The following is an 8,807-nucleotide window of genomic DNA, read 5'->3' as shown; positions in this document are numbered from 1 at the left end:
GCATGAGTTTAAGCCACTGGGTCTGGGACTCTAACCGTGTTAGACTACCTAGGAGTCCAACGATGTAGCCATTACACCATCTGCTGGTCACCTCACAATCAATTTTCTGTGCCTCTAGTGTTAGTTCTCAGAGGGAAAGTGATGAATATAAGACCAATTTCCAAACTAGAGACGTTTAATATGCATAGGTAGACCCTAAAGCAAGGTAGAGCATTATTAGATGAGAGGCAAAAGAACTTGGGTCTCCAATTGATGTTGTGGCTTGTATAAGCTATTGATCCTGCCCAAGTGTCTGTCTCATCTGCACATTTGAATAATAATAAAAGCTCCCACCTCATGTGATTGCCATGAGGATCAAATGAAAAAATGTGGGAAAAGTTTGCCAGACGTGGAGTCATTGAGAGCGAATCCACCATGACATAAGCCCTGCTTAATTTTATCCCTTAGAATTTATTATTTGATCCCACTAGAAACTCTATTTCTGTTTAATTTTGTTATTTGGTTACACTAACAACCAAAAATCACTTTCACCCCCTGCAGAGGTTACCCAAACTATAAGGAAAAAAAAAAACAGACCTATCAGCTAAGCCATGTCTCCAAAGAGATGATGAAATGCTGAGCATGAGGTAAGGCTCACACCATCCTAAAAATGGATTAGAGATGAGATAATAAATGCAAAAGAGCTCTGAAAGTCTAAAGCACTAGACCACTGTGTGTCCGTACTGTTAATGAGGAGGGGTTGGGTTCAGGCGACAGTATCCATGGTTAGGCCCAAGGTCACAGCGCCAAACCTCAGACATTGCACAGATGGCTGCTCCTCTGACTGAGAGACCAATGCTCTCCCATCCTTGTCTCAGTATGGATGCCGGACATTACTCATACTGCTTTATCATTCTTCTTTTAAGTCTTTTGTTGATTTGTGAATGGGAATGAAATGAGGTTCTCCTTCACTTCTACGTAGAAACACTAGAAAATAGCATACCCATATACGTCATATGTGTCAGTTTGTGAAGCATCCTTAAGACTCTTCAGTTTCTTCTTTGACCTAAACATGAGGACTAACTTTTACATGAGATATCAGCTCCATCTTTAGAAGAAATAAAAGTAGGAGATACATAGCATAGCCGCTGTGACTCCTGGACATGACAAGGCAGTCACAGATGTCAAGCAATTGGGTGCTGGTGTGTTTTCCACACTTGTTTAACAAGATTATCTTAAAATGCACTAGCAATGACTCTCTAAACAAGGGGCATTGCCTCTCTAACATCATTTTTTCTTTTTTCTGCCAGTCTTATCCTGAAATAATTGAACCTTGACTTGCTCTCTCTAATCTTCCCCTTATTCACATCTCCCACCTGCCATACCAGACCTCCTGAATCAGAGTTCTTACCATGGACTGAAGACCGAAGACTATACAGATTCCAAACAAGCTGTTTTAAGTGATGGTTCACTGAGAAGATCTTAATCACTCATCCCATTTTTTTGTCTTCATTTATACTAAAAGCACAAAAATAGTTAGAATATTTATGTGTTTGTTATAAAGATGACGACTACCAGTTCTAACGGATCTCCATACTGAATGTGTAATTCAGCACTGACTGTCAGACCTGAATAATAAAGGACTAAATTAAAAGGCTCATGAAATTTGAAGAGGCCTTAAGGATCATATCATTGCATTTCAACAGTTTATAAAGAAGCCAAGATCCAGGGGAGGGAATTCTTTGCTTAGGGTCATACCACAGGTATATATCTAATCTTTCTGATTCACCTTTCTTTTGTTATACCAGGCTGAAGGTTATTCTTGACCCCCTGAAAATAAGCCTTATTCTTAGTCCTGGAACAAGACATCTTTGCTCTCCAGGTGTTTCAAAGGTAAAGAACTAGTGAAAAGCCATCAATAGAATTTTTAAAATCTGTTATCGTATTTACCTTTATATATGGGTCTCCAGAATATACTGCTATCACATTTAAGTGTTTTGTGGATAAAAGATAGCACAAGGTCATATGAATTAAAATATGCATTTTTAATTATATAAAGTATTCATCATTAATATTAAGCAAATAGCAAAATGCAATAAAGTACTGAGAATTTGGAAAGGGGATCATTACTCCCCCACTGTTAAGTCACAGCATGGTAAATAGACTATTCGGAAACGAAAATTCTCATAAATATATATATGCCATCCTGAGTACCCTTCCATTTCAATAACACTAATTGCCCTTTTTTTCCTTGCTGCTCCTAGCCGTATTTCTTGGAAAACAACAGCTGTGTTTATTCAAATAGCAGCATACTGATGACTTGATGATAGGGTAATCTGCTGGAATTCCAAGTGTGACGGTCCCAGAGACAACTATTCGGCACACCAGAAAAGTATCCTTTGCATAGTACGAAGCTTTGGAAAGGAATCCCCACTTTATTAACACGTGGGATTGGGTGTTCTTTAGTTAAACTGGTGGCGACATTGAATTTCTTCCAACAAGTATCATATTTTCTGGTTCTTGCAGAATAATCTTCCCATGTATCATTGTCAAAAAGTAAATCTGCAACATGAACGTTTTCACTCCAATAGCTTCTAAGCAAAGGGATTAAACAGTGCCTTGAATTACAATGAAAACAGCCATAAGATTCAGTTCAAAATCAGAGCAATAAATTCCACTTGTTGGTATTTTCTCTGAATCAATGGGCGCTGGAGGGGATAATAATAGCTTAAAAAGCCATTTACTATAAAAACAAAACATACAAACAAGCAAAAAAAAAATCTCTGAAAATGTAATTAAAGATTAATTTGCAAGGGTACCAAGGGTTAAATAGAATTCAACGAATTTGCCATCTTCCTAGATGATGACCACTCAAGACACATTTCTACTGAAAGTAAGAATTATAAAGAAATTTTATAAATAAAAAAAGTTTTAAAAATTGACATTTTTAGGTTAATTGTTTTTTCTTGAGAAAGAAACTTCTAACAAGGTCCTGCTATACCCTAATCTTTACCACATCCTTCCAGCCAGTCAGAATCTGGGCACATGGGTGTATCCAGCATGGTCAAGTCAACACAGGATCTGAACTCCAGGCCCTCCCATATGGCTCCAGTCTTTCACAAGGTGCAATACTACCTGCACCCCTTGTGGTTGGGCTATGACACCTTTAAATTCAGGAAATAGTTGGTCGCTTTTAATAATAGTCTTTATAATTTGGAAAGTTTAGGCTTTATTTCTGAGATTATATTTATCAAGAATTTATTTTATCTTTTTTATTTTGTTGAATACAGGGTCCATTTGCACAACAGAAAGAGACAGAGAAAGAGAGAGGAAGTACTTCCCCAAGCGTGTCTGGTCAAGCTACAATCCCTTCTTCTCTATGTGGCCATCTGCTGAGATTTAAGGCCTACCCACATATATGCCTGGAATATTTTTAAGCTGCTATGGGCAAGGACTGAAACCACAGTCAGCCATGGGGAATCTGTTTTCCTTAACCAGTAAGCTATGGGCTGGACCTCAAGAGCGTCTTTTCTACAGGAGGAATTGTCATGTCAACGTAAAAAGATGGGCTTGTTATATAGATGATTACGTTAAAATAGGAATAATAACAGATACATACGTAACACGATATTTTTTTTTGTTTGGTTTTATTTTATTTTATTTAAGAATTTTGCCATAGGGTATGTGCTTGCCAGAAAGACAGAGAGACAGAGAAAGTGAGAAATCACCCCTGTCCCCAGGGAGTAGCCACATCACAATCCCTTCTTCCAGTCTCATCTCCAGATTTTGGCCACCGATGTCCACGTACTCAGTGTTATATACAAGTCTGGGTCTGAGCCTCAAACTGCAGAGCTGGCCTTGTGGGATCCAGCACTTTAACCTCCATGCCACCTGCTGGCCCAATGCAATATGTTTTACATGCTTAGGTATGTTAACTACTTCAACAAAGCGCTCCTTCATTTTTTTCATATGGAAAATAAGCACAGAAATGTTATCACTTGTAGCCCAACTACAGTGTCACAGGTGATAGAAGCACTGCTGTGCATGCTGGAGAGCATGTGGAAAGGCTCTGGGTTCACATCCCAATTACACCTGATCACACCGGGCATGCCCGTGGGTACACCCATAATCCAGCCCGGTTGACTGCAGTGCTGTGGGAGGATTGTAGCATGAGGAGCCTGTTGTGACCCTCTCTCTCTTTCTCTTTTTCCCTTTATTCCTCTCTTTCTCTCCATCTTTCAGGAAACAAATAAACCTTAAAACAAAACAAAGAAACAGTGCCACTTATATAATATCTACATAAAAAAATAGAGCATATTAAAAAAGTTGGAGGACTGACTAAATCTGAAAATCTTAAATGGACATATAATGCTGATATATAAGAAACTAAATCAATTGAGGAAGCTCATCTCCAGCAAGAGATTTGGACATTTCTCAAAAACACTATTTTCTATGTTTCCTGGAAAGAGAAAAGGAAAGTAGACTTCTAAAAGAGTTCATTCAGATTGAGTTAGACTTTCAGAAGGGCTTTTCTCTGCCAAAATGAATTCCTAAAAAGATTTACAGGAATTATTCTTCCAGAGGTTATGTTTGTATTTTACTTTGTTTGGTTTGCGTTTTTAATACAGTAGAATGCTGTAGGACTAGAATGGCCTGGCAAATTCCTAAAAAGTGTCAAATTAAGATCTTCATAACCTCATGAGGGCAATTCTGTCTTTGGGAATAAAATGGGATGAGAACATAATTCAGCAGGCAATGAAGTCACACTCTGTTTCATTACGTGCTCTGGATAGCCCTTGGAATATTCTCAACTCCACAACACAAACCCCAAACCTCTCTAAGCACCCCCCTTCCTCTTACTGCAGGGATGGGGTTTTTACTGTAGATTTCAGGGAGAGATCGACAAAAGAAGAATAGCAATTTCACACTAAAATGACATTTGGCTAACACAGACAGAACCTTTCCTAAATTTTCATGAAAATCACTAAAAAAGCAAAAAACAAGATGAGAATTTTCACAAATTCTTGCTCTCACGCTTTGTCTTTTTCTTTTTACACACACAAGTCTTTGTGTACATACACAATATACACATATATGTATCTTTGTGTATGTATGTATATGTATATATATATTTATTTACACACACACACATAAATATCTGTAAGTTTGCTGTGTCTATGTGTGTGTGTTAAATGAGAGTGATAGCAACTACCAAAGAAAAAACAACAAGCAAATTTAGTCTCAGCATTATAGAGATTCTCAATAAAACAATGTAACTGAAGCAATAAGTAAAGATATAACTAAAGAAAACATTATAGATTTGAAAATTTTTATTTTGTCTTTCTACCTCTTTATCTTTTTATCATTAGCTCAAATAAAAAATATATATGAAAGAATATAGCTTGTGGGAAAAATGGAATTAAAGTATGCCAAAAAATTGAAATTCATGCATAATTTTTTTACAATACATATTTTCTATGAATATTTTTGGAGACTTTTTGAAATATTTCTATTGAAGAATAGATATTAAAAATTTGAGAAAGAAGGGCCAGCAGATAGTGGAGGGTTAAGGTACCCAGTTACTCAAAGTTCTCGTTGGGTGCATTCAGGTGTACATGCATGCCCAAAATCCCGAGAAGAGATTGGAGGAGAAAGGATTGTAGTGAGGAGCCATACCCTCTGGGGAGGGGGTGATTTCTCACTTTTTCTCTCTGGCAAGTGCATGCTCCCCATAGCAAAATAATAAATAAGTAAATCTATCTAAAAAAAATATTTTTAAAAGAGCTGTTTAAAAAGATATTATAGGGAACCAGCAGTTAGCGTAATGGCTATGTCACTGGACTCCCATGTCAGTCAACCGCGGTTCATGTCCCGGACGCCGGGCGCGTGTGCATGCGTGCCCAAGGTCCCGAGAGGAGAATGGAGGAAAAGGGATTGCGGTGTGACCATCCCCTCTGGGGGGTGATTTCTTGCTTTCTGTCTCTCTGTCTCTCTCTGTCTGTCTGGCGAGCACACGTGCCTATAGCAAAAACCTCTCAAAAAAAAAAAAAAGATATTATATTCATTCTCTTTGTCAATGATAGGTTTAGGAACCTAACCATTTGACTCAATTTAACCAATAAAACACAAAGGTAACTGCTGAGAGAGAGTACTTCTGGAACAAATTTTTTTTCTTGATGAAAAGGAGAAAAAGGAAAAGAATTTCTCTTCCTTTTTTGTCAATTTTAGATATGTCAATTTTGAAAATTCTCCCACTATAATACATCTTAAAAGCCCATTTATAATATTCAAAAATATCTGTTTTTATTTTAAAGCTTACTTTGTTAAAAGATTTTGGAAATTTAAAATCTTGTTTTCATTCTATTTTGCCTTACCTTAATTTTTATAAGATATCCTTCCGTATTATTACTCCTCTTTCTATCTGACATAGATTACAAGGCTTCTTTTAGAAACAAGTTGAGGAATTGGTAGTTCAGGGGGGTTTCAACCAACTAATTTCATTAAAAAGTTCTTTCAAAGCATTAAGGAAGAGGTAATGCCCTGTGCTGTAAATATTAAAGAGATCCAATTAGAAAACATCTGTTTCCTGGGAAGATAGAATAGATAAACATTTCTCCTATTCCTCCACTAAGAACAACTGAAAAGCCTGGACATTATATACAAAACAAATCATAGAAGACTCTTCAAAAGTAGAGAAAAAAGAATGAGGGTCCCTCATGACCCAACAAACAACATGGTAGGAAGTTCCCTGAGTATTCTTTATGCCTTAAACATCCCAGAGTTAGACTTGAAGACACTAGCCATCTCAAAGATACAAGAGCTGAAAATTTCCCAAATTTTGCAAGAAACATACAATCAAAGATTTAAAAAGCTATGAAAAGGCACAAATGGGATAAACACTAGGAAATCCACACTAAGACACTTTTAAGAATCAAACTTCATAAAACCAAAAAAAGGAAAAAAAATCTTAAAAGTTGAGAAATAGAAACAACAGCTTATATATTTAGGATAAAAAATGTGAATGATAGTGACTTCCTTACCAAAAAACATGAAAACCAGAAGGAAGTGGCATATTTTATCCAATGCTGAAACTGTCAACCAAGAATACTATATACAGAGAAAATACCCTTCAGATATAAAGTGAATCTAAAGACATTCTGAGACAAAGTAAATATAAGGTGAGATTTTTAAATGGTTAAAATAACTCTATAAACAGAAAGGAAATGGTAAAAGTAGGATTCTTGAAATAGCAGGAAGAAAAAAAGTACATGGTAAATAAAAATATGGATAAATACAATATACTTTCCTTCTTTTCTTAATTTTTTTCTAAATTATGTTCAGTGATTGAAGCAAAATTATACTACTATTGATATGGCTCTTAATGTATATCAAGGAAATATTTACAACACTCACTATGAACTGAGAAGTGTAAAATGACATCAATGGAAGTCAGATTGTATACTTGAACTTCTAAAATGACACCACCAACAGCCAGTAATAAATAAATTATGCAATGTAATGTAATACAGCAACCACAAAAACAACACAAAAGCTATACAAGAATATATACTAAGAAACATCATAAACATATCAAAGCAAAATTCTAAACATTGTTTAAGTTACTCATGGAAAGTTGAAAAAATGAAAACAGGAAAGGAGGGAATGACAAGTTTAAATGCTAACATAACAATAACTACAATAATTCAGATGGTTTAGATATAAGAGTTGTAAAAGAGAGATTGGCAGTTTATTAAAAAATGATCCAATGTATGATATCTGTAAGACACTTCAAATATATAATTATATAGCCAAGTTAAAAGTATAGAATATCCTATATAATAGAAACAATTAGCCAATGGAATGTAGGACTGATTGTATTAATATAACATAAAATACACTTTAGAACAAAGAAAATTACCAGAGAAACTGAAGGACATGATAGAATAAGACTCACTCCACCAAGAAGATAGAGCAATTCTAAGTGTGCATGTAGCAAGTTCAAGAGCTACAAAATATGTAGAACAAAAGCTAATACAGTTGAAAAGAGAAATAGCCAAACCTCTGATTATCATCAGAGACATCCACTTTTGTCTCTCAACAACTGATTGAATTAGACAGAAAACCAATTAGAACTAAAAGAATTCTAAACACCCTAAACCAAGAGGACCTAATGAACACTTATAGAATGACCAGCCTAACGATAGCAGGGACACACCTTCTTTTTTTTTTTTTTAATTTTTTTTTAATATCATCATAATCTTTTTTTTTTTTTTTGGAAGCAAATGCTTTCTTGATGAATAAAAGTTGCAGATAGCTGTTTGTGCCTCAGCAACACAGCAAGATAAAAGCCAATAATTTGAAATCCATTCAAAATCATTTAAGAGAAAGAAAGGTTTAGAGGTTTCCAGGAATGAGAAATTACTACAGTCTTGCCTCACTGTGAGGTTCTCTTTTTATGTTTTTTTTTTTTTTTTTTTTTACTTTTTTTTATCATCATATTCTTCCTTTATATTACATTGGATTACATATAATTTTACAGTGTATTCCATTGCTTTTTCAAAAGGGAATGCCATGCATGTCAGTCAATACAGAGACATTAATCTCCCCGCTTCAACATTCAATATCTTTTCTATGTTTTCCCCAATCATTATTTTTATTATTCTAATTATTTTTTAAAACAGTCAATTGCTATTTCTCATTTTGCTTGTAAAAATACTTTGCCCATCATGAAATACTTCTCAGACCAATCCAGTTGAGAATACTATACATGTCATCATCAACAGTTAATAAGCCTTATCTGTTTCTCACTAACGTCCTGCCTCTCTATT

This window comes from Tupaia chinensis, unplaced genomic scaffold, assembly GCF_000334495.1.
Source record: "Tupaia chinensis unplaced genomic scaffold, TupChi_1.0 Scaffold000037_3, whole genome shotgun sequence".
NCBI lineage: Eukaryota > Metazoa > Chordata > Mammalia > Scandentia > Tupaiidae > Tupaia > Tupaia belangeri.
This window is presented reverse-complemented; position numbering follows the sequence as displayed.